General features: G+C 35.9%; 1 long non-coding RNA gene across 2 annotated transcripts in view; it reads right to left on the reverse strand.

Annotated features, from left to right (window-relative positions):
* Positions 1-5,544, reverse strand: part of LOC110145753 (uncharacterized) — a 43,192-nt gene extending 37,648 nt beyond the window's left edge. For both annotated transcript variants that reach the window (XR_011492963.1, XR_011492964.1), the window contains exons 1-2: positions 5,450-5,544; positions 4,343-4,490 (exon numbers count right to left, since the gene is read on the reverse strand). This is a non-coding gene — a long non-coding RNA (uncharacterized lncRNA). The remainder of the gene's footprint in view (positions 1-4,342; positions 4,491-5,449) is intronic.
* Positions 5,545-26,079: the final 20,535 nt, after the last annotated feature.

Consider the following 26,079-nt stretch of genomic DNA (forward strand, 5'->3'; position numbering starts at 1 on the left):
GAATACTGAAGTGGGTTGCCATTCCCTCCTCCAGGGTATCTTCCTGCCCCAGGGATCGAACCTGGGTCTCCTGCATTGCGGGCAGATTCTTTACCATCTGAGCCACCAGGGAAGCCCCTCATACTCATACTACTAGCCATTATAAATCTAAATTTTCACAAAAGTAACGTTTGCACATGCTTTAAAAGACTACACTGAAGAAATCATAGAGGAAATTAAAAAAATACCTAGAGACGAATGAAAGTATGGCAATCTGTGGGATATAGCCAAAGCAGTTCTAAGAGAGACCCTCAGGAAACCAGAAAAACCTCAAAACCACCTAGTCTTACACCTAAAGCAACTAGAGAAAGAACAGCAAACCCGAAGTTAGTAGAAGAAAAGAAATCATTAAATTTGGAGCAGAAATACAAATGAAGAAAGTAGAAGAAATTAGTGGAAGTAAAAGCTGATTCTTTGAAAAGATAAACAAAACTGACAAACCTTTAGCCAGACTCATCAAGAAAAAAAGAGAACTCAAATCAATAAAATCATAAATGAAAAAAGAAGTTAGAGCAGACACCATAGAAAATACAAAGAATCCTAAGAGACTACTATAAGCAACTGTATGCCAATAAAATGGACAAGCTAGAAGAAATGGACAAATTCTTAGAAAGGTATTATCTCCCCAGATTGAACCAGGAAGAAAGAGAAAATAGGAACAAAACTGGAAAACTAAATGTTAAAAGGATGTTAGTAATAACAGCAATGCTCTATCTCATCTGTTCCCAACTCTATTGTCTGTCTTCAGAATCAATTAGTTGAAACCTTATTATCCTAGTATAACACTTATGTTCAGCTCAAATTCTATTAATATTTGGAATTTCAGCTCTTAAGAAAACAATCCCTAAAAGCTCCAAATAGTATTTTTCTCATGTCACAAAGTAATGCCCCTGCAGTTATCTATATGCCCCCTCTTTTGAAGTGAGTTTTGTATAATATTTTTTTATTAATTTACTTCAGTCCTAAACAAATAGAGCTTTAAACTGGGCTTGTCAAGTGATTCTTTTATTATAGAAATCTCAAGAATTGATAGTTGCAGCCTTGAGACTGTTATGAAGCATTCTATAGCTAAATGTAGACTTATCAACAAATAGTCTGAAAACCGATTAATATCTGCCCCAAGTATACAAGAGGGGTAGCAAGTGTATTCAGAATGTTCTTTAAATCAGTTTTAAAGGTTTTTGTTTTCTTTTTTTTCTTACATTAAAAGACATTTTAAAAGTCCAAACACACTTAAAAACTCATGGCACAACTAAAAGTTGTAAATTTTGAAATGATCACTATAGACAATATACTTTTTTAAAGAGGAAAAACTGCAAAGAAGAATATGCAATGGATAAGTCTCCAGTAAGTAGTGCTGGGAAAACTGTACAGCTAAATATGACAATGAGATTAGAACAATCCCTCACACAGCATACAATAAACCCAAAATGGATTAGAGATGCAAGTGTAAGAACTGAAATCATAACACCTAAAGGAGAATAGACAGAACACTGACAAATTGTAGGTGAAAAATACTGCTGTCTCCTAAGGCAAAAGAAAAGCCAAACAAATGGTACATAATTGAACTTAAGTTTTGCACAGCAAAGAAAACCATCAAGAAGAACCTACTGAATGGGAAAAATATTTTCAAATGATATGTCCAACAAGGGGTCAATATCCAAAATATATCAGCTTACACACAAATATCAAAAAGCAAACCACCCAATCAAAAACTGAGCAGCAAATCTAAACAGACTTTTCCAAATATGACTTTCAGGTTGCCAACAGGCACATAAAAAGATTCTCAGCACCACTAATCAGGGAAAAGCAAATGCAAACGAGATATCACCTCACACCTGTCAGAATGGCTATCAAAAAATCAACAAACTCTGGCAAGAATGTGGAGAAAAGAGGGAACCCCTGTACACTGTTGGTGGGTATGTCAACTGGTTCAGCCACTATGGAAAACAGTATGGAGGTTCCCCAAAACTAAAAGAACTATCACACAATGCACCAACTGATTCCTGGATGCATGCCTGAAAAAATATGAAATCACTAATTCAAAATGATACATGCACCCCATATTCATAGCAGCACTATTTACAACAGCCAATATGTGGAAGCAATCCAGGTGTTCATCAGATGTATGGATTAAGATAAGTGTATATATCCACAATTTTTTATTACTCAGTCATAAAAAGAGAATGAAATTCAACCATTTGCAGAAACATGGATAAACCTAGAGGACATTATACTTAGTGAAATAAGTCAGAGCAAAAGACAAATACTGTATACCACTTTTATGTGGAATCTAAAAAAAATAAATTAATGTATATAGCAAAACAGAAACAAATTCTACACAGGTAAAGAAAACAAATTAGTGTTTATCAGTGGGGAGAGGAAAGGAGAAAAGGTGTTGGGCTTCACCATGCAGGTGTGTAAGATTTGGAGTTGCCCAGCCTTGAAACCAAAGAAAGAGCCCAGACAGTGACAGAGACATCAACGGCTTATTGGATAAGAGATCTTACAAATTTGAAGCTAAACATCTTGGAGTAACACCCCACATTGGCTGGCTGGCTGGCTGGCAAGTAGGTATGCTATAGCAGCCATCTTCACTACCCAGGGGAGGAGATGGCAGCTACCATTTACACTGGGAATTGACATCAGGTTGGCTCATCAGTTACCAGGGAAATCAGAAGGTGGGGTGTGTCCCTCTCAGACTCTCGGGTTATGGAGCTTCACGAGGGCAGAGATTTCCCTTTAATAAATAGTAGGCGGCACTGTTCTGGCCTAAGGATTAGAACAATCACTAGCTAGAGCAGGTGGCAAGCAGTTCATGTGAGTAGGATGTAAGTGAAGCAGAGCCCAGCCTAGCAGGGGATATACACAGAGCAAGAGAGTAGCCATCTTGAGTGGCCTGACTATACAAGCCTAATTACCCTTCATGACCTTTACCATCTTGGTCTACTCTTCTGTAATATCCCTCGGTCAGGTATGTAGAGGTGTTTGGCAACCAAATACAATACAAATGCAAAATGCAATCCCAAGCCCAAAAAGTGGGAAAACTGTAGAGCCAGCTGCTTATTGGGTCAATTTTTCATGGAAGTCGAGACAACAAGGACACCTCACTGTAGACTAAACAATCAAACTCAGCAGGGAGACCAGCTTTGTCACCCAGTTGCTCAGACTAGGGATCAAATGTAAGCTGTGTAACAGGCAAAATAAAGGAAAATCAAGACCATTAAGCAAAACACAAGTGTTAATAGCATTCTGAGATAATACCACCTCTGACTGCAGTTTTGTCGTGGCCTACAGTACTAAAACTAGCCATCTACCCACCATCCCCACAGTTGGTACCAAATATTGGAGATTCAGTTTCAGAGATAACAGCATTAATATAATGGTGCCTTTCTTCAGTAAGGAATCAGATTAATTACTTTAGTAGTCTTACCTGGGATAGCGCAGAATACAGGTGAAATCTAAGCCCTTTATTTTAAATTTTGCAAGCAATTGTTTAATTGATAGCATACAAGGGAGAAAGCAGGCAAATCATGAGAATAAAGATCAAAACAGTTTTTGCAAATTGAACACACAAATGTAAGCAAAACTGGGTTCAAGAACTGAGACCTCACTAGAGTGCCAGAAGTTCCTCATAAGCTTCCCTCAGTCATGACCCGTCTCCAAGGATAAGCGCACTTCTGACTTCTAACACTAGATGAATTTTGCCTATTTTGAATTTGACATAAATAGAATTACATGATACAGACAGTATTGTATCTTTTACAACATTAGGTTTGTGACAATTCATATCTGTTTTTAAATGTAGTTATAGTTCATTAATTTTTATTGCTGCGTAGTATGTTATGTGATTATGCCATAATTTATTTTCCCATTTTCTTACTCTGAACACAGGTTATTCCATTTGTGGTATTATGAATAAGTTGTACACGTATTTTAATGAACATATGTAACCCATTTCTGTTATATATATATATATATATATACACACACACACACAGCAACTCTTTTTTCTTATTAGATTTTTCTTTTAATTTTTACTGCAGTGTAAATAAGTGTATTAGTTTCTGCTGTACAGTAAAGTGAATCAGCTGTATGTATACACATGTCCCCTCTTTTTTGCATTTCCTTACCATTTAGGTCACAACAGAGCACTGAGAAGAGTTCTCTGTGCTATGCAGCAGGTTCTCATTAGTTACCTATTTACACATGGAATCAAGAGTGTATATATGTCAATCCCAATTATTCCTTTCTAATCCTATTCTTCATGTGGCAGCAAAAACCCAAAGCACCAGGGACTTACCTGCCAGCCCCAGGGTTATTTCATGTGTGTTTCTGGAGATAGATCCTGCAGCAAGGGCTGAAACAGTTGCATTCAGGTTGGGGTGACTTGTTACTTTTGGATTAATGTGGTGTAACCACTACAGTGATTGCTCCTGGGATGTTTACACCTGTGGAGAGAACAAGTTTTTGCCTCGGTTGTTGTTTAAGTAACCCAGTAGTCCTTTCAATTATCCTGGCAGCAGACTGGTTGTAGGGCAGGGGGAAATGCCAGCATATGTCACTTTTGTCAGACACTCCTGAACTTTATGGATGGTAAACTGTATTCCTTGGTCACTGTGGATGTCCATGGGGGTCCTGTATGTTCCTCACATCTGTTTCTGACCCTGAATATTGGGTTTTTGCATTGCTAGTAACTTGAGTAGGTCTTTTGTAATGTCTTCCACCTGTTGTAACACGCTGTAGATTGCACAGAGCTACACTCTCCAGCATGTTAGAGCTGTGTCGCTCCATCACACTATATCACTGCCCTGCCTCTTCCGTAGCTAGGACCAGAAACCCAAGGGTACTCATTATTTTGCCATCTCCACAGACCCCAAACCAAACCCTCAGGGTAACTGACCAAGTTCAACTCACATGCCTGTCTCCAAGTTAATAAAACCTGTTTCTATAATTACTTAAGGGGCGGGGGAGAGGGGTGCGGTCAGGGATATGTTTATTTTACCCAATCAGATAACATCCAAGTATTTGATAGATAATAAAGATCCTTGCATTTTGTCTGTATTCAGCACCCATTCTCCCACTGCAGTCAAATGAGCCATGAGCATAGGTCTACTACCTTTAAACTGGAAAGAGACTCTGAAGATATCATCAGTATGACAGAATATCTCATGGTGGTCAGCTGTCACAGGGACCACCATGTTAGTGGGTGACCCCCTAAATATTACCCTTAAACTTTATTTCCTGACATACTGGGGGCTCATGGAAATTTCCTCAGCCTCCTAGCCAGGTCACCAATGATCAGGCAGCACTCCGCAGGCCTGCAAGCCTCGAGCTGCCCAGCCTAGAGACAGAAGAGCCCAGAGACAATGACAGAGACACCCGTGGCTTATTGGATAGGGGATCTTACATGTCTGAAGCAAAATGTCCTAGAGTGACACTCCACAACGTGTGTAGGGCAGGTTGGAGAGAGACAGCAAGCTATGGCAGCCATCTTTGCTACTCAGGGGAGGAGTCTACTTTTTATAAAGTGAATTGATGTCTGGTTGGCCCATCAGTTACCAGGGGAACCAGAAGGTGGAGCGACTTGTCTCTCAAGGCCACTTAGTTTAAGGAGCTTCAGGAGGGCAGAGGTTTCCCTTTAATAAGCTAGCAAGTGGAGCTCTTCTGGCCTAAGGATGAGAACGATCACTAGCTGGATCAGGGCAAGCAGGTCATGTGAGTAGTGTGTAGGTAAAGAAGGGACTGCTCCAGCAGGGGACGTACACAGAGCAAGAGAACAGCCATCTTGAGGTGGCTTGACTGTAAAGACAAGCAAGATAGGGATATGGAATTAAGAAATACAAACTACTATATATAAAATAGATAAATAACAAGGATGTATCATACAGCACAGTGAATTATAGCCATTGTTTTCTAATAACATTTAATTTAGTATAATCAATAAACATGCTGAGTCACTATGCTGTACATCTGAAACCAGTATAATCTTATAAATCACCTATACTTCAACACAAAATTAAAATTAAAAAGAGTAGCTGAATAATATATTTGACATCTTTAAAGAGCTTATTGAATTTTGAGTTATAGGGTCATCAAAAAAAACCTGTGTTTAATGAAATTTGTTCAGATAATCCAGGCAGTTTTCCCTACATAAGAGTTTGCCTGATAATTTTCATACTTTGTATTTTAATGGTTACATTTACTGCTTTTTTGTTCTGTCACCACCTGCTCAGTTTTGCTATGTTGAACCTAAATACTATGAGTCATTGTGTTAATTCATCTATAGAATCTTCTGAAATTTAATACATCTGAGAAGGAAAGCAAAGATTAGAAATGCAAATGATATAATTGCTGCTTTTGGTGTTGTTATATTAACTTTTTCTTTCTTTAATTTACTTTATATGAAAGAATCAGATGATTTTGAATTATTCACTACATTTTCTTCCAATGTGAACCTCTTTTTATTGTGATTAGACTGTCACATTAAGTGTTAATGCTTTTTACTAAGAAGCAGGTTAATTGTACCATCTATTTTCAATTAGCTCTAATAGGGTGCATATGTAGCTGCAGAGTCTATTGTGCATGTCCTTATAGAAGTGAGGAAATGGAGTAAAAGCTATTATTTTGATGTTCTGAAAAATTATACTCCATATTATGTTAGATTAACAAAATGAATGACTAATGTTCCATGTACACATGAGCTGTAACAGCATTTTTGACTCTTAATAAATCTGAATACTTGCTGATACCCAATCTTTTTTAATTCTTAAATGCAAATCGAATCTAGATTATTTCATTACCTTTAGTTACTGACTTCTAAAAGCTGATATATATATATATGTATATATATATGTTCACTATTGACTTTTCAGCACTAACCAGGAAAATTCTAAAATATTTAGGTTCCTCGTTATTTTATGAGAACATATATGGCAAACCTTATAGAAAGCTATAGAAGAAAATGCATTTTTTTCTTCTCTTATTGTGAAATGGAATGTAAAATTTTACTTTTGGAATTGTGAGTACTCATAGTTCATTGATCAAAAGCAATATATATATATATATGATATATGTGGAATTTTATTACACGTATTAAAAAAAATTCCTGAACAACAAAGAGGTTAATTTTTATTAGTTGATAGGAATTATAAATTTTAATAACTGGGAATGTTTACATTAGTTATGCTTTTACAAGATCATATTTTTCACTTTCCATATTTTTTAGATTGTTTTAACTCAGGAATACCACTAAATCTAAAATCTGTCAATGGTATTAGGAGAGGAAATTACAGTTAAGTGACAGTTCTTAAATTCTGAAGTCTTTGTTTGCTTTCTATACATCTGCCACTGTTTTGATTCATTTTCAAAAGTCTGATGCAATTATAAGATGATGATTTCACTAATTTTTGCCTGTCTTCCTTGTCAAAACCAAATTAAATGATCCCAGAAATATTAAACTTTTTAATTGTACAGGAACTCTAGAGAGTGAAGGTATTGCGTTGTCTTGTATAAAATAAATTTTAGAAGCATTCTCTAAAATAAGTATCCATTGAATATTTTAAATCCAGGTTAATGAATTAATTCTGGATATGTCAATAATTGTCCTCAAAAATGGATTGAAAACAACTGTAGATTCAAAGGAGTCAAGAGAAATGACAGAGTAAGTAATAAAAAGTCATATAAAGTTGTGTATTAACATTTGAACACAGAATCAGGTCATCAAGGGCTATCAAAACTTAATACAATTACTAGTGCATCCATTTATGCAAATGAGAAAAATCACATCATAATTTTGACATCTTAAATGTTATTTGATAAAAATTTTTATTTCTTCTATGTAAAATTTCATGTTAATTGCAGAATGATAGGAAACTTCCTTAACATGGATAAGAGTCTTAGAATACTAAAGAAAATATCAATTCTAATGGTTAAAAGTGAAGGAAACACTTAAATATTATTTGAGATACAGGAACTGAAATGATATTTCAAAAAATTGTGAATATCAGAATAACCTGTTAAATTTTTCACGAGTGGAAATTTTTCTAGGAACTAGGAAATTTTGACCGGAAGTCTGTGTGTATCTATATTCTAAGGATATTTGCTTAAATATTGATAATAACAGTAAAGAACATTTGAGTGATTTCTCTATGTCTGAATGCTTCTAAATTTTTAAAATATATAAATTCTTTAAAATTCACAAAATATGTATAAAATAGGAGCTATTATTATCTTGTCTCACAGATGAGGAAACTAAGATGCAAAGAAGCTAAAAAAATTGCCCATGTCGTCTACAAGACAGATACTAGAACTCAATTCACTCACTTACAGTTGATTTTGTTTTTGGAAAATGGATCAAAATCTCAGGCATAAGTCTCACTGTATAACTGGATTTGCCTTTAGCAAAGGGAACCCAATGCTGGTGCTCTGTGACAACCTAGAGGGCTGGGATGGAGAGGGGGTAGGAGGGAGCTTTAAGAGGGAGGGCACATATGTATACCTATGACTGATTCATGTTGATGTATGGCAGAAACCGTCACAATATTGTAAAGTAATTATCCTCTGATTAAAAATAAAATAAAAACACACTCCTTTAGCTGATATTAAGATAGAACATGTTCTTAGTATGTGCTAGTATGGCTTTCCTTATTATGGCTTCCCTGATAGCTCAGCTGGTAGAGAATACACCCACAAATGCAGGAGACCCCAGTTCAGTTCTTGGGTCAGGAAGATCTACTGGAGAAGGGAATGGTACCCACTCCAGTATTCTGGCCTGATGAATTCCTGGACTATATAGTCCATGGGGGTCACAAAGAGTTGGACATGGCTGAGTGACTTTCACATTCTTAGTATATTCCTTAGAGCTGGAAGTTTGGAGTCAACTGTCCTTGGTTTCTCTATACTCTTTCAGTATGCAGATGCAAGTTTTATTTTACTCAGAAGAGGTTCCTTGACTTAGAGTTTTAAATATAGGTTCTCTTCTATCACTTTGTTTTTATTCTTCAATATGTAAATTAAATTATTAGTCTCAGAACCCCTTTATACTCTCAAAATATATTGAGAAGCACAAAGATTTTTGTTTATGTGTACTTAGAAGTGAAGTGTTAGTCATTCGGTCATATCCGACTCTTTGTGACCCTATGGACTATAGCCTATCAGGCTCCTCTGTCCATGGAATTCTCCAGGCAAGAATACTAGAGTGGGTTGCCATTTCCTTTTCCAGGTTATCCCCTGACCAAGGGATTGAACCTGAGTCTCCAGAATTGCAGGAAGACTCTATACTGAGTGAACCACCATCAGTATATACCAATTCAGAAATTAAAACTGAGAAATTTTGTTTAAACATAAAAATATACATAAACACATTTCATTACTCATCAGAGCAATGATGTCACCATGGATCATGTAGCTTGTGGAAGTTAGATATACATATGCAAGAATGAGGATTAAAAAGGTAAATAATGCTTTAATGTTGATAAAAATACAGCACATTTTGAAAAATGCTGTATTTTTAACTTTTGTTATGATCTTTCACATCTCTTTTATGCATGTCTCCATTTCTTGCTTTTCTTGGTTTATTTTTTATATTTCTTTCCATACTTTGAAGCACGTCTATTTTATTGTCTCTTTATTGTCTCTGAGTATACGGTAACTTAGTCATCACCTGAGATTATTTTGTACTTTTTCTCAGTATCTTTTTTAGTTCCATTAGTTCTGTTTTTAACTATTCTCATTGTTAATCCATCTCTTTTATAAGATTTCTTATTCTTTTAAATCTGCAATCCTTCTTAGACTGTAAAATTTTATTTGGATTACAAAGTTGTCTAAATTTTTTCTTCTGTTTCTAACATAGATCTTCCCTACTTATGTGTGCTAAAATTTTTGATTCTCATGTTGTTTTTATTCTATGTACATCTTTTGTAGATTTAATGATTTTATTTTGTTGCTGTTGCTTATTTTAAGTGTGTTGACTTTTGCTAAAGCAATTGAGTGCATTATCGATAGAGAGGACTATGGATTTGGGTGGCTTTTCCATTTCTCAGTACTCTTTTTGGTTTGGCTTCCTCTGAGTTTTTGGTTGCTCTCATGTTTCAGTAATACTTTTATCATTAGTTACATTTTTATTTTTACCATTATTTGCTAGTTCTAAGGGATACGTCTTTTTTAACTTCTCTCTCTCAGAAGTGGTCCCTTCTAAGGATTGCCACCTCTGGCTCTGTGTACTTCCTTTCCTTTCTTTTTAATACTCTAATTGATGGTACTTTGACCCTTTGCCTTCTCAAACATACTCATTTATTAGCACTCATAGTTAGGTCCTCTCCTTCTGGGGTAAATGCTAGTTGATGTCTTCTGGGGTCTCTTATCAGTTCCTTCATATTCAAAGGCTTGAAAATGTAATTGCCAGAAAGAAAAATTTAGTGAAGTTTTAAAATTTGGGGAAACGATAAGCTTTCAAGCACTTAGTATCTTTCACTGGCCCTGGTGAAATTACCTTCTAATACATTTGATAAAAACCTTAATGTTGTCATCACTTTACTGATGAAACATAAATTGAACATAACAGGCTATTACTTTAAAATGAAAAAATTAAAATATTTTGTTATGTCTGCTACTTGGTTTTGCTTATTGAGCAAACTTAATTGTATAATTATGGTAATGTCTTTAATTATAAAAAGGAGATCATATGAAACATAGGGAAAGCAATAATAGAAACAGAATTAAATAGGAATGAATTTGTCTTCTCTGGAAATTGTTTTTAAGTCCCCTCCTGGATAACTTAATAACTTCCTTTCATCTTTTCCTAATGTTCTTTATTTTCAAGATATGTTTATTTATTTTTTCATATGTACTTCTTGTTGTGGAAGTCTTCTGCCATTTCTAAAAAAAGGAAAAACTGAACAAATAGCCTACTGAACTCAAAGTACTCAACATCCTGTTAAATCTACACTCTATCAACTTCATCCCCACCTCACAGTATTTCAAAGAAAATTTCAGATACCATAGCATTTTGTTGGTAAATATTTCATTAAATGCCTCTTAATAAGCTTTTTATTGAATGTTTCCATAATACCATTATCATATCTAAAATTAACAATTATGATTGGTTTTATGCATTGTTTCCTCATATAAGGCATCTCTAAGACAGTCTAACACAAATATAGATGTGTATAAAAATTGCTTACTAAAAAGACCACATGCTGATTTAGGAGTTCTACAGTAGGCTCTAAAATTTCTCCATGTAATTTCACTGATTCTTGTCACACTTTGACTTTTGGGAAGTGTGTCATATTTGCAGAAAATTTGTAAGTACACACAATTCCCCTACAGCCTTCATGCAGCTCTCCTAATTGTCAATATTTTCCATATTTGCTGTCTCTCTCACTTTCCCTCTGCCAGTCTCCGTTTCTTTCTCTCTCATTTTCTGCCCATGCAGCTTAATAGTTTTCGGAAGTATTTAAGAAATCACAGTCCATAATAATCCTTAAAATATTTCCTCCTTAGTTAATAAAAACAAGGAAAGTCCTTATGTAAGCAGGGTAAACCTATCAGAGACAGGAAATTGATGTTGGTAAAATATCACCATCTTCAGAGAACTCATTCACTTCTGGTGCAAGATTAAACCCAAAAACACATGTTGCATTTAAGTGTCAGGATGCTTTAGTCTCTTTCAGTCTAGAGATGTTCCTCAGTCTTTCTTCATTTTTCTTTCACCTGAACTGAACACTTTGAAGGATTACAGGCTAGTTACTTTGCAGGTCAAGAAGCAGCAGTTAGAACTGGACATGGAATAACAGGGTGGTTCCAAATCGGGAAAGGAGCATGTCAAGGCTGAATGTTGTCACCCTGCTTATTTAACTTATATGCAGAGGACATCTTGCAAAATGCCAGGCTGGAAGAAGCACAAGCTGGAGTCAAGATTGCTGTTGGAAATATCAATAACCTCAGATGTACAGATGACACCACCCTTATGGCAGAAAGTGAAGAAGAACTAAAGAGCCTCCTTGATGAAAGTAAAAGAGGAAGTGAAAAAATTGGCTTAAAACTCAACATTCACAAATCTCAGATCATGGCATCTGGTCCCATCACTTCATGGCAAATACATGGGGAAACAGTGGAAACAGTGAGAGACTTTATTTCTTGGGGCTGCAAGATCACTGCAGATGGTGACTGCAGCCATGAAATTAAAAGACAGTTGGTCCTTGGAAGAAAAGCTATGACCAAACTAGACAGAATATTAAAAAGCAGAGACATTACTTTACCAACAATGGTCTGTCTAGTGAAAGCTATGGTTTTTCCAGTAGTCATGTATGGATGTGAGAGTTAGACTGTAAAGAAAGCTGAGTGCTGAATAATTGATGCTTTTGAACTGTGGTGTTGGAGAAGAAACTTGAGAGTCTGTTGGACTGCAAGGAGATCCAACCAGTCAATCCTAAAGGAAATCAGTCCTGAATATTCATTGGAAGGACTGATGCTGAAGCTGAAACTCCAATACTTTGATCCTGAAGAACTAACTCATTGGAAAAGACCCTGATGCTGGGAAAGATTGAAAGTGGGAAGAGAAGGGGATGAAAGAAGACGAGGTGGTTGGATGACATCATCAATGCAATGGACATGACTTTGAGTAGACTCCGGGAGTTGGTGATGGACAGGGAAGCCTGGCATGCTGCAGTCCATGGGATCGCAAAGAGTCAGACATGACTGAGTGACTGAACTGACTGACTGATTTTGTAGTGTACCCCTGACCCTTATATCTCAGTTGGTAAAGAATCCACCTGCAATGCATGTGACCTCAGTTTGATTCCTGGGTTGGGAAGATCCACTGGAGAAAGGATAGGCTGCCCACTCCAGTATTCTGGCCTGGAGAATCCCATGGACTGTAAAGCTAATGGGGTCACAAAGAGTCAGACGTGACTGAGCAACTTTCACTTTCACCTGACATTGTGTTCAATGATTTAAGCTTAGATTTTTTTTTATTTGGGGCAGTCATTTGGGGCACCTTCATGCAATGTATCAGGAGTCATTCATAGACCATGTGCTACATTTTGTTAATTTCATGTCCAACTCTTTTGCCATCCTGTGGACCATAGGCCACCAAGCTCCTCTCTCCATGGGAATTTGCAGGCAAGAATACTAGAGTGGGTTGCCAGTTCCTTCTCCAAGGACTCTTCCTGACCCAGGGTTCAAATATGTGTCTCCTGAATTGGCAGGCAGATGCTTTACCACTCAGTCACCAGGGAAGTCCATCTACAAGGGAGCCATGATTTAAAGTTAATTATAAATATTTTTGTGGGGTAATACTTTGAGTTTTTATAAATATACTGTTTCTCACACAATACACACAGAATAATTTTAGAATTTATTTTTTTCACTTTCACTTTTCATTTATTTATTTATTTTTTTTTTTATTAGTTGGAGGCTAATTACTTTACAACATTGTAGTGGTTTTTGTCATACATTGACATGAATCAGCCATGGATATACATGTATTCCCCATCCCGATCCCCCCTCCCACCTCCCTCTCCACCCGATCCCTCTGGGTCTTCCCAGTGCACCAGGTCCGAGCACTTGTCTCATGCATCCAACCTGGGCTGGTGATCTGTTTCACCCTAGATAATATACATGTTTCGATGCTGTTCTCTTGAAACATCCCACCCTCGCCTTCTCTCACAGAGTCCAAAAGTCTGTTCTGTACATCTGTGTCTCTTTTTCTGTTTTGCATATAGGGTTATTGTTACCATCTTTCTAAATTCCATATATATGTGTTAGTATACTGTAATGGTCTTTATCTTTCTGGCTTACTTCACTCTGTATAATGGGCTCCAGTTTCATCCATCTCATTAGAACTGATTCAAATGAATTCTTTTTAATGGCTGAGTAATACTCCATGGTGTATATATACCACAGCTTCCTTATCCATTCGTCTGCTGATGGGCATCTAGGTTGCCTCCATGTCCTGGCTATTATAAACAGTGCTGCGATGAACATTAGGGTGCACGTGTCTCTTTCAGAACTGGTTTCCTCGGTGTGTATGCCCAGAAGTGGGATTGCTGGGTCATATGGCAGTTCTATTTCCAGTTTTTTAAGAAATCCCACACTGTTTTCCATAGCGGCTGTACTAGTTTGCATTCCCACCAACAGTGTAAGAGGGTTCCCTTTTCTCCACACCCTCTCCAGCATTTATTGCTTGTAGACTTTTGGATAGCTTTAGAATTTATTTTGATTCCTGCATGAGTCAATTATTTTCATGATGTTTGATGGTGATTTTCTAATTCAATTATTTCTCTATTAGTTGACATTCTATTAACAGTGTAGAATCTTTCTTTTTTTGATTCTTTATGTTCTACTTTGTTTCTTCCTGCCTCCCCGTTTGGTTAATAAAGACTGCTAAATTCCTTTTTTATTTAATTATTTACAATCTGTCACTCTTATTATTACTTATAATCAAATTTCCCAATTTTAGTAGTGTTCTATCCTATTTTCACCTGTCCCATCATTCTTAGAGCATTTTCTTACTTTCTACATATAAGATATTTCAGGGTCACCCTACTCTGTTCCTTCCCTAGCTCTGCAATCAGCCTCTTATTTTCAAGAATTTCTCAAGTGAAAAACTCTAATAAACAGCCTAACCATACACTTAAAGCAACTAGAGAAAGTAGAACAAACAAAATCCAAAGTCAGTAGAAGGAAAAAAATCATAAAGATTAGAAGAAACAAATGAAACACAGAGGAAGAAAGCAATAGCAAAGGTTAATGAAACTAAAAGCTGGTTCTTTGAGAAAATAAACAAAATTGATAAACATTTGGTCAGATTCATTAAGGAAAAAATGGGAGAAGACTCAAATCAACAAAATTAGAAATGGAAAAGGAGATGTTACAACTAACACTACAAAAATCCAAAGGATCTTATAAGACTACTACAAGCAACTGTATGCCAATAAAATTAACAACCTGGAAGAAATAGACAAATTCTTAGAAAGAGACAACCTTCCAAGACTGAATCAGGAATAAATATGAATAGACTAACCACAAGTAATGAGATTGAAAGTGTGATTAAAAATCTTCCAACAAAAGTCCAGGACCAGATGGCTTCACAGGAGAATTCTGTCAAACATTTAGAGAAGTGCTAACACCAATCTATCTTAAGCTCTTCCAAAAAAATTGCAGAGAAAGAAATACTCCCAAACTCACCCCACAAGGCTACCATCACCCTGATATGAAAACCAGACAAAGATATCGCACAAAAAATTACAGGTCACTGATGAACACAAATGCAAAAATTCTCAACAAAATACTAGTAAACAGAATCCCACACATTAAAAGGATCGTAAGTAAAGATCAAGTGGGATTTATCCCAAGGATGTAAGGATACTTTAGTACACACAAATCAATCAATGTGATATACCATATTTTCAAATTGAAGAACAAAAAATGTATGATCATCCCAAAAGACACAGAAAAAGAGTTTGACAAAATCCAACACACATTTATAATAAAAAACTCTCCAGAAAGTTGGCATAGAAGGAACCTCATGGTCATGCTCCAGTCACTTCAGTTGTGTCTGACTCTTTGAAACCTAATAGACCTTAGTGTGCCAGGTTTCTCTGTCCATTCTGTCCATGGCATTTCCTGGCAAGATTACTGGAGGGGGTTGCCATGCCCTCCTCCAGGGGTTCTTCTCCACCTAGAGATTGAATCTGTGTCTCCTGCATCTCCTGCATTGCAGGCAGATTCTTTTACTGCTGAAGCCACTGGGGAAGCCTGATACGGGGGACCTAGCTTAATACAATAAAGATCATACACCACAAATCCACAGCTAACATTGTTCTTAATGGTGAAAAACTGAAAGTGTCCTCTAACCTCAGGAATGAGACAAGGATGTCCACTCTTGCCACTACCATTCAGCACAGTTTTTGAAGTCCTAACTATGGCAATCAGAGAAGAAAAAGAAATACAAATTGGAAAAAAAGTAAAATGGTCATGTTGGCAGATGACATCATACATAGAAAATCCTAAAGACACTACCAGAAAACTACTAGAGCTCTTAAATGAATTTAGTAAAGTTGCAGGTTATAAAATTAATACACAGAAATCTCTTGTCTTTCTATACACTGATAGTGAAAGACAAGAAAGAGGCATTAATGAAACAATCCCATTTACTGTCATAAGGAAAAGAACAGAATACCTAGAAATAAACCTACCTGAAGAGGCAAAAGACCCTTACTCAGAAAACTAAAAGATACTGAAAGAATTCAAAGATAATACAAACAGATGGAGAGATATACCATGTTATTGGACTGGAACAATTCATATTGTGAAAATGACTACAATACTCAAAGGAATATGCAGATCTGATGTAGTCCCTATCAATTTACTAAAGTTAGAATAAGCTAATTTAATTCAGATGACCATTATATCTGCTACTGTGGGCAAGAATCCCTTAAAAGAAATGGAGTAGCCCTCATAATCAACAAGAGTCCAAAATGCAGCACTTGGGTGCAACCTCAAAAATGACAGATTAATCTAAGTTCATTTCCAAGGCAAAGCATTCAACATCACAGTAATCCAAGTCTATGTCCCAATCACTGATGCTGAAAAAGCTGAAGTTGACCTATTCAGTGAAGACCTGTAAGACCTTCTAGAAGTAACACCCAAAACAGATGTGCTTTTCATCATGGGGATAGGAATGCATAAGTAAGAAATCAAGAGATTCCTGGAATAACATGCAAGTTTGACCTTGAAGTACAAAATAAAGCAGGGCAAAGGCTAACAGAATTTTCTCAAGAGAACATTTTAGTCAAAGCATACACTCTTTTCCAACAACCCAAGAGATGACTCTACACATGGACATCACCGGATGTTCAATACCAAAATCAGACAGATTACGTTCTTTGCAGCCAAAGATGGAGAAGCTCTATACAGTCAGTAAAAACAAGACCTGGAGTTGACTGTGATAATGAGAACCTCATTGCAAAATTCACGCTTAGTCAAAGAAAGTAGGGAAAACCACTAGGCCATGACCTAAATGACCTTAGGTATGACCTTGGTCATACCTAATGACAGGTATGACCTAAATCAGATACCTTATGAATGTACAGTGAAGGTGCCAAATAGATTTAAAGGATTAGATCTGGTAGACAGAGTGCCTGAAGAAATATGGATGGAGGTTCATAATATTGTATAGGAGGCAGTGACCAAAACCATCCCCAAGAAAAAGAAATGCAACAAGACAAAGTGGTTGTCTGAGGAAGCATTTCAGATAGCTGAGGAGAGGAGAGAAGAAATGAAAGACATGGGATAAAGGGAAAGAATACCTGACTGAATGCAGAGTTCAAAGAATACTAAGAAGAGCTAAGAAGACTTTCTTAAATGGACAATGCAAATAAATAGAGGAAAAGCATAGAATAGGAAGACTAGAGCTATCTTCAAGAAAATTGAGATATCAAGGGACTATTTCATGCAAAGATGGGCACAATAAAGGACAGAAACAGTAAGGACCTAACAGGAGAAGATTAAGAAGAGGTGGCAAGAACACACAGAACTGTATAAAAAAGGTCTTAATGAACCAGATCATGATGATGATGTGGTCACTCACTGAGAGCCAGGCTTCTTCACCTATGCTGTCAAGTGGGACTTATGAAGCATTACTATAAACAAAGCAGTGGAGCTGATGGAATTCCAGCTGAGTTTTTAAAATCCTAAAAGATGATGCTGTTAAAGTGCTGCATTCAATACATCAGTAAATTTAGAAAACACAGCAGTGGTTATAGGACTGGAAAAGGTCAGTATTTATTTCAATCCAAAAGAAGGCAATGCCAAAGAATGTTCAAACTGTATAATTGTGCTCATTTCACATGCTAGCAAGGTTATGCTCAAAATCCTTCAAGGTAAGCTTCAATAGTACATGAATCAAGAACTTCCTGATGTACAAGCTGGATTTTAGAGAGGCAGAGGAACAAGAGATCAAATTGCCAACATCTGTTGGATCATGAGAAAGCAAGGGAGTTCCAGAAGAAATATCTATTTCTGCTTCATTGAACATGCTAAAGTCTTTGACAGTGTAGATCACAACAAACTAGAAAATTCTTAAAGACATGGGAGTACCAGACCATCTTACTGTCTCCTGAAAACCCTGTATGAGGGTCAAGAAGCAACAGTTAGAACTGTACTGAAATAATGGAAAAGCTCAAAATTGGGAAAGGAGTACAAGAAGACTGTATATTGTCACTCTGTTTATTTAACTTCTATGCAGAGTGCATCATGCAAAATGCTGGGCTGGATGAATCACAAGCTGGAATCAAGATCTCTAGGAGAAATATCAACATCAGATGTCAGATATGCAGATGATACCACTCTAATGGCAGAAAGTGAAGAGGAACTAAAGAGTCTCTTGATGAAGGTGAAAGAGGAGGGTGAAAAGGCTGGCTTGAAACTCAACATTCAAAAATCTAATATGATGGCATCCAGTCCCATCACTTCATGGCAAATAGAAGGGGAAAAAGTAGAAGCAGTGACAGATGTTATTTTCTTGGGCTCCAATATCAGTTCAGATGCTGACTGTAGCCACTAGATTAAAACATGCTTGCTTCTTGGAAGGAAAAATATGCCAAGCTTAGACAGCATATTAAAAAGCAGAGCGACTAACACACACACATGCATCACTTTGCTAACAAAGGTTCATATAGACAAAGCTTTGTTTTTTTACACTAGTCTTTTTTTTTTTTCATTTATTTTTATTAGTTGGAGGCTAATTACTTTACATCATTACAGTAGTTTTTGTCATACATTGAAATGAATTAGCCATGGATTTACATGTATTCCCCATCCCAGTCCCCCCTCCCACCTCCCTCTCCACTCGATCCCTCTGGGTCTTCCCAGTGCACCAGGCCCAAGCACTTGTCTCATGCACCCAACCTGGGCTGGTGATCTGTTTCACCCTAGATAATATACATGTTTCAATGCTGTTCTCTTGAAACATCCCACCCTCGCCTTCTCCCAGAGTCCACAAGTCTGTTCTATACATCTGAGTCTCTTTTTCTGTTTTGCATATAGGGTTATCATTACCATCTTTCTAAAGTCCATATATATGTGTTAGTATACTGTAATGGTCTTTATCTTTCTGGCTTACTATGCTCTGTATAATGGGCTCCAGTTTCATCCATCTCATTAGAACTGATTCAAATGAATTCTTTTTAATGGCTGAGTAATATTCCATGGTGTATATGTACCACAGCTTCCTCATCCATTTGTCTGCTGATGGGCTTGAACCATTAAGAAGGCATGGTGGTGGTGGTGATTTAGTTGATAAGTTGTGTCTAGCTCTTCTGACCTCATGGATTGTAGACCACCAGGCTCCTCTGTCAATAGAAATCCCTATGCAGGAATACTAGAGTGACTTGCCATTTCCTTCTCCAGGGGATCTTCCTGATCCAGGGATCAAACCCTGGTCTCCCTCATTGTAGGTGATCTCCTTTATTGCAGGCAGGTTCTTTACTGACTGAGCTAATGCCCCAAAGAAGGCTTAGTGCCAAAGATTCATTGCTTTCAAATTGTGGTGCTGGAGAAGACTCTTGAGAGTACATTGGATGGCAAGAAGGTCAAACCAGAGACTCCTAAATGAAATCAAACCTGAATATTTATTGGAAGAACTGTTGCTGAAGCTGAAGCTCCAAAGCTTTGGCCACTTGATGCAAAGAGCTGACTCATTGGAAAACATCATGATGCTGATAAAGGATTAATCTCCAAAACACAAACAGCTCATGAAGCTCAATGTTACAAAAAAAAAAAAAAAGCCCAACCAAAAAATTGGCAGAAGATCTAAATAGCCTTTACTCAAAGAAGACATGGGCAAGTAGCACATGAAAAGATGCTCAACACCGTTAATTGTTAGAGAAATGCAAATCAAAACTACAAGAAGGTATCATCTCAGACTGGGACTGGTCAGAATGTCAGTCATCAAAAAAAAAAAATCTACAAACAATAAATCCTGGAGAGGGTGTGGAGAAAAGGATACCCTCCTACACTGTTGGTGGAAATGTAAATTAGTTTGCTACTATATAGAATAATATGAAAGCTCCTTAAAACAACAAAACTAAAGACAGAATTACTGTTTGATCCAGTAGTCCCACTGTTGGGCATGCACTTGGAGACCATAATTCAAAAAGATGTATGAACTCCCATTTCATTGCAGCACTATTTACAGTGGCCAGGACAAAGAAGAAACCTAAATGTCCATCAATAGAAGAATGGATTAAAAAATGTGATACATTTTAAAAGAGAATGTTCAGTCAGTCAGTTCAGTTCAGTCGCTCAGTCTTGTCTGACTCTTTGCGACCCCATGAATCGCATTACTCCAGGCCTCCCTGTCCATCACCAGCTCCTGGAGTTTACTCAGACTCATGTCCATCGAGTCGGTGATGCCATCCCGCCATCTCATCCTCTGTTATCCCCTTTTCCTCCTGCCCCCAATGTTGCTCAGCCAAAGAAAGAATAAAATAATGCCATTTGTAGCAACATAGACTTAGAGATTGTTGTACTGAATAAGTAAAGTAGAAAGACAAATATCATGATATCACTTATATTTGGAATCTAAAAATGGGGTACCAATGAACATTTCCAGAATAGAAGTAGAGTCATGGATGCAGAAAACAAGCTCACAGTTATCACAGGGTGGGCTGCTGTTCAGTGCTAAGGTGTGTCCAACTCTGTGACCCCATAGACCGCAACACCCTAGTCTTCCCTGTCCTTCCAGGTAAGGGAGGGGATGAATTCAGAGACTGGGATTGATACATAGACATTATTATACATACATAATAGACAACTAATAACAGAGAAGTCTACTCAATATTCTGTAATGGCTTATTTGGGAAAAGAATGTAAGAAAAAGATGTGCATATAAGTATATGTATAACTGATTCACTTTGCTCTACACCTGAAACTAGTACAACATTGTAAATCAACCAAAAATCTAAGAAATACATTAAAAAAAGGATTTTTAATCCCTGTAAATAGGCACTATGTGTACTGTTTGATATTGAAGTGTCATTGATTATGTCCTTAACAAATATTGGTGGAATTAAACATGTGGCAAATTATTTTTATATAATTATTGATGAATATAAATGTTTAAAAGTTTTGCATATTTAAAACAATATAATTTCTTATTATGCAAATAATATCATTTACATATTTGATTTTAATGTATATTAAAATATAAATTACCTATAACACCTGTAACACTGTGAGATAAAAGTAAGGTAAACCATTTTTGATATATGCATGGGAAGCTAAATACAGTTGGCAGAAACTAAATTTTTGATACATGGGTCTATTTTTAATTCCAGTAGATAAATCTATAATCTGAAAAATAAGGTTTTGCAAATTTTCTATATGCTTATGATATACAAATTTGTGTATGAATGATGAATAATTAAAGGAATGCATCTGATCACATTGGGTTAAATATTTTTATGAAGAAAAAAGCTATTAAAATTAGTCCAAACAGCCAACATAGCAGTTTAGAGGAAACATGTGCTATAATTTGTTAAGCTCTAACCTTTTCTGTATTAGAAAAATACTTTGACACAAACACTTTACAAATGTCAGCAGAAAATCTATATTCCATTTCTTCACATTGGTTTTGTGACATTGTGTTTGCTGATATTCGACAAGGGATAAGTTGGGATTGATTTCTTCTGCCATCGCTCTTTTCTGTTGTATTATGGGAAATTAAAGGACTGAAATGAACTGAGTCCCTCATAACCCCATAGTCAGTCATGTGGGCAAACCTACAAGAGGTAAACCTCTGTACTCTCTGGCTCTTAAGGGTCAATAGAAACTTTCAGAATAGCACACATTAAGGAATTATCCAGAATTTAAAATCTGTGAAGAAGAGAGGCACTTCATGAATACTTTATAAAAAGGATTTCAATCTAAATGGATTTTAATCAAATTTCTTGTTCTTACCCTACAAATAAATGTTCATGTATCTTATTGGCAGCGGAAAACCACAAATCATTTTAGCATTAGAACTCAGCCGTCTTTTGTTTCATGTCCATAAAGCAAAGGATGTGGAGAGGCATTTCTCTGAAGACTGAGATGTGTGAGTCAGAAGAATGGATGTTTAGGGCTAGGATCATGCTGTACTCGCTGAACTCTGGACACTCTGGATATATACTCTCTCTGTAGAGAGTGTATAGAGTTTATATATAGTACAGAATATACTCTCTATACTCTGGATCCTAAGTGACAGAGGATCATATGCATTTTATAGTGATGATTGTGTGTGTGTGTGCTTAGATCACGTCACAAATCATGGAGCTCATGGACCAGTTTCTTCTCCCCAGGTTTGAGGACATACATATTTTGAAAATCTGAACTTGAATTACTATATCATTCTTCTCCTGTATTTATGAATAATATGTACCTAATTAAATAATAACTTTAATGTGTGTTTTTTGAACTTTTACTTGAGTTGAATTTTAGTGGTCTGCATATTAAGTATGTGCATCTTAAAGTCCTCAGAAATGGATCATTTGAATGTTGCAAATGCTCAGTTTAAAACTACCACCTCTTGTTAGGCTGCTCCCTTTTAAGAAAAAAATTTCTGGTTTGTATGCTGATGTTAATTTTTAAAGTGACACAAGTCAATGACCAAAGAGTTTAAGTATTTATTTCCCTGGATATATATTATCCTATTGCTTAGTAGATGTCAATGATATGATACTTACACCTTTCTGATTAAGCGCCTGTTGAACTTTAGATTGCAATAATCAAAGACTTGTTCAATTTCAATTTTAGATTATTTAAGAAGTCTTCAGCAAAAAAGACATTATAATATGTGATGATTACTGTAGATGTTATGAGAGAGGCTCTTAAATCCAGTGGGAATGTTCATCAGCATACTGTAATCAGCAACTAGAGAGAATGCTTAATTACAGTTATTTAGGTGACAAGTTGTAGTACTGGCATTGAAAATATAAGAGGATGTCTGGATTAAAACTTGCAACATGTAAGAGGGTATGAAAACACATCACTATCAGTTAGGATATCTCACTATAAGACTTTATATTAATTTGTCTTATTCTGTAAATTCCAAATTCAATCCTCACTATTATTTCCTAGATATTTCTGAAAAAGAAGCACAGTATTTTATATGAAAAATAAAATCCTATTTGTTAAAAGAAGCTTATTTTATTTCATCTTGTTTAATTTATTTTATTGTAGTAACTTGTCAAGTGTTTAGTTATTACAACATAACATGGATATGACTACCACTTTACTTCAAATTTGTGGTAGCACATAAGACATGCAACTATTTATAATTTATTAAATACAAATTATAGTCTATTTGTTTAAAAGGAGATCTCTTTGTAGGTCTTATCTTTCATATTGCTTCAAAGTAACTATTCTTGAAAAAAAATCACCTTTTAATACTGTTATGTTAGTTTCCTTTGGCTGCTATAATGAAGTGGCTGAAAACAACAGATATTTATTCTCTTACAGTTCTGAAGGTGAAGAATCTGAAATCAAGATGTTGACAGGGCCTCAATCCCTTCAAAGATTCTAGGAGAGATCCCACTCCTTGCCTTTCTGGTTTCTGTAGGCTGTCAGGGTTCCTGGGAATGTACCTGCATCCCTCCAGTCTCCGATATTGCAGTCACGCTCTCTCCCCCTCCTCTGTTCCTCTGTCTTCCCTGTGTCTCTGATAGGACATTGACATTGGAGGCCAAGACATCTATCTGACTTGACATTGAATCTAGGGCTCACCAGATAATCCAGAATGATCTCTCCATCTCTGTCAATATTCTTTTATCCAGTAAGTTAACATTCACTGTTTCCAGGGATTAGGAGATGGATGTCTTTGGGCGGGGGTGGTCATCATTTACCCCATTACAACTTGTTTATTTTATCACTGTAAAATCAATATCATATTTCCTACCAGGAACAACTCAGTTTTTGAAAGCAGATTCTAATAAGATATGACAGATTAATTAAGTGACTATGATGTACATTTGAAGACTGTATTAGTAAAGTCACATGTTTTAATATTGAGAATGAATGCTAATATGAAGCATATTACTGGGTTACATTAAATTCCTTGTATGTTGTTTTATTTTGAAAGAATATTGCTTGATAAAAAAATCACTTTACTGCCTTTATGAGGTACATTGAAATATTTCATCTTTACTGATATTAAAATGCCTATTTATTTAAGGTGTAGAACATGACTTAAAGGTATTAAGGACTGAGGTAAGGACATATGCTTATTGATATATTCTAATAAGAGATAATAATGACCAGAATGTTAAAAAGTATAGGTGGAAAAGAAAGTATGGTTATCAAAACTGTTTGTAGTTATGTCAATAATAAGTTTTTCTACAATTAGTGAAAGAATTCTGAGAAAAATTTAAACTAGTAAATGACCCACCATTTCAAATAACAATAATTATATGAGGCATATTCTCTCATTATAATAAAATTAAACAGAATTTATAAGCAAATATTTTCTAAAAGATAAAAACATATATCAGGTCAATAAGTAATGCAGTCAATTATTTTGTAGACAATAAAAGTAAGCACAGCATATATAAAAAAATCAAGTGTCAACAAAGTTATAGAGATATCCATATTGTTAAGCATTTGTATTAGAAAATAAGTACTTTATAACTATTTCATATAAATTAAAAATGTGTATCAGTAGTGTCTAAATTAAAAATAAAAATTTAAAAATAGGCAAATAAAAAGTGAAAAACAGTAAACAATGAAAAATGGTTTTTGAAGAGATAATTTTGTGTTATTTACAAGAATAATGTTAAAAATCACTGATCACAGATCACCATAATACATATAATAATTATGAACAAGTTTCAAATATGGCAAGAATTGCCCAAATGTGACACAGAGACAGAAAGTGAATAGATGTTGTTTGGAAAATGGCACTGGTAAACCTTACTTGCATGAGTATCTATTTTGACTTCATTCAAGTAGCTGCACATTTTAAAATATGGATGCATGAGACAAGTGCTTGGGCCTGGTGCACTGGGAAGACCCAGAGGAATCGGGTGGAGAGGGAGGTGGGAGGGGGATCGGGATGGGGAATACATGTAAATCCAAGGTTGATTCATGTCAATGTATGACAAAAACCACTACAATATTGTAAAGTAATTAGCCTCCAACTAATAAAAATAAATGAAAAAAATATTAGATAAAATCTTTCTCTATACATTAAATACAGTAACATCAAACAGTTCAAAGGAATGATAAATCCAATAATACACATGAATCTCAAAGGCAGGCTATGAAATGACAAAGATTCAGATAGTAAAGGCTACAAACTGTAGGAATCCCATTGTAGGAAACTGTAGGAAACATTATAGTGACAGAAAGCAGATCAGTCATTAATTTTAAGATGAAATCAAAGACACACTATGAAGAGCAATAGTTATAAGATAAAACTATAACTATGTTTAAAAATATCCTCATAGACAAATTCCAAAGAGGTCAATGATTCCTTTCAAATTTAAGCCATAAATGTGGAACTCATTGGCTGAAATTCCTGCTGTGGTAAGTTCAACAATTCACACTTCACCCTGCTCTGACTTTCATATTTAGACTAAACCAGGGCAGCATATGGAGAAGGAAATGGCAACCCATGCCAGTATTCTTGCCTGGAAAATCCCATGGACAGAGGAGCCTGGTGAGCAAGAGTCCGTGGGGTCATAAAGAGTTGGACACACCTGAGCAACTAAACGACAATATGAGCAGAATTGTTTCCTACTTATTTTTACCACAGAAGTAGTCAGAAGAGTCAGATATCTGTATGCCTTAAGGTAGATATTGATAGCTTGAATTTAAGAAACATAAATTCTTAATTCTCTGCCAGTGATGAAATGGACCTACCATGCAGCTAGATTTCAGAGACAGGTTATCAGGTCATCATTTTCAGTAAAATTACTTATTTCTTATCATCAAAATATTTTCTGGCAATCACTTTCTCTTCTCTACCTCAACTGTTTTTCATTATTTCTGGATACATTTCAG

The sequence above is a fragment of the Odocoileus virginianus genome, chromosome 19 (assembly GCF_023699985.2).
Source record: "Odocoileus virginianus isolate 20LAN1187 ecotype Illinois chromosome 19, Ovbor_1.2, whole genome shotgun sequence".
Classification (NCBI taxonomy): domain Eukaryota; kingdom Metazoa; phylum Chordata; class Mammalia; order Artiodactyla; family Cervidae; genus Odocoileus; species Odocoileus virginianus.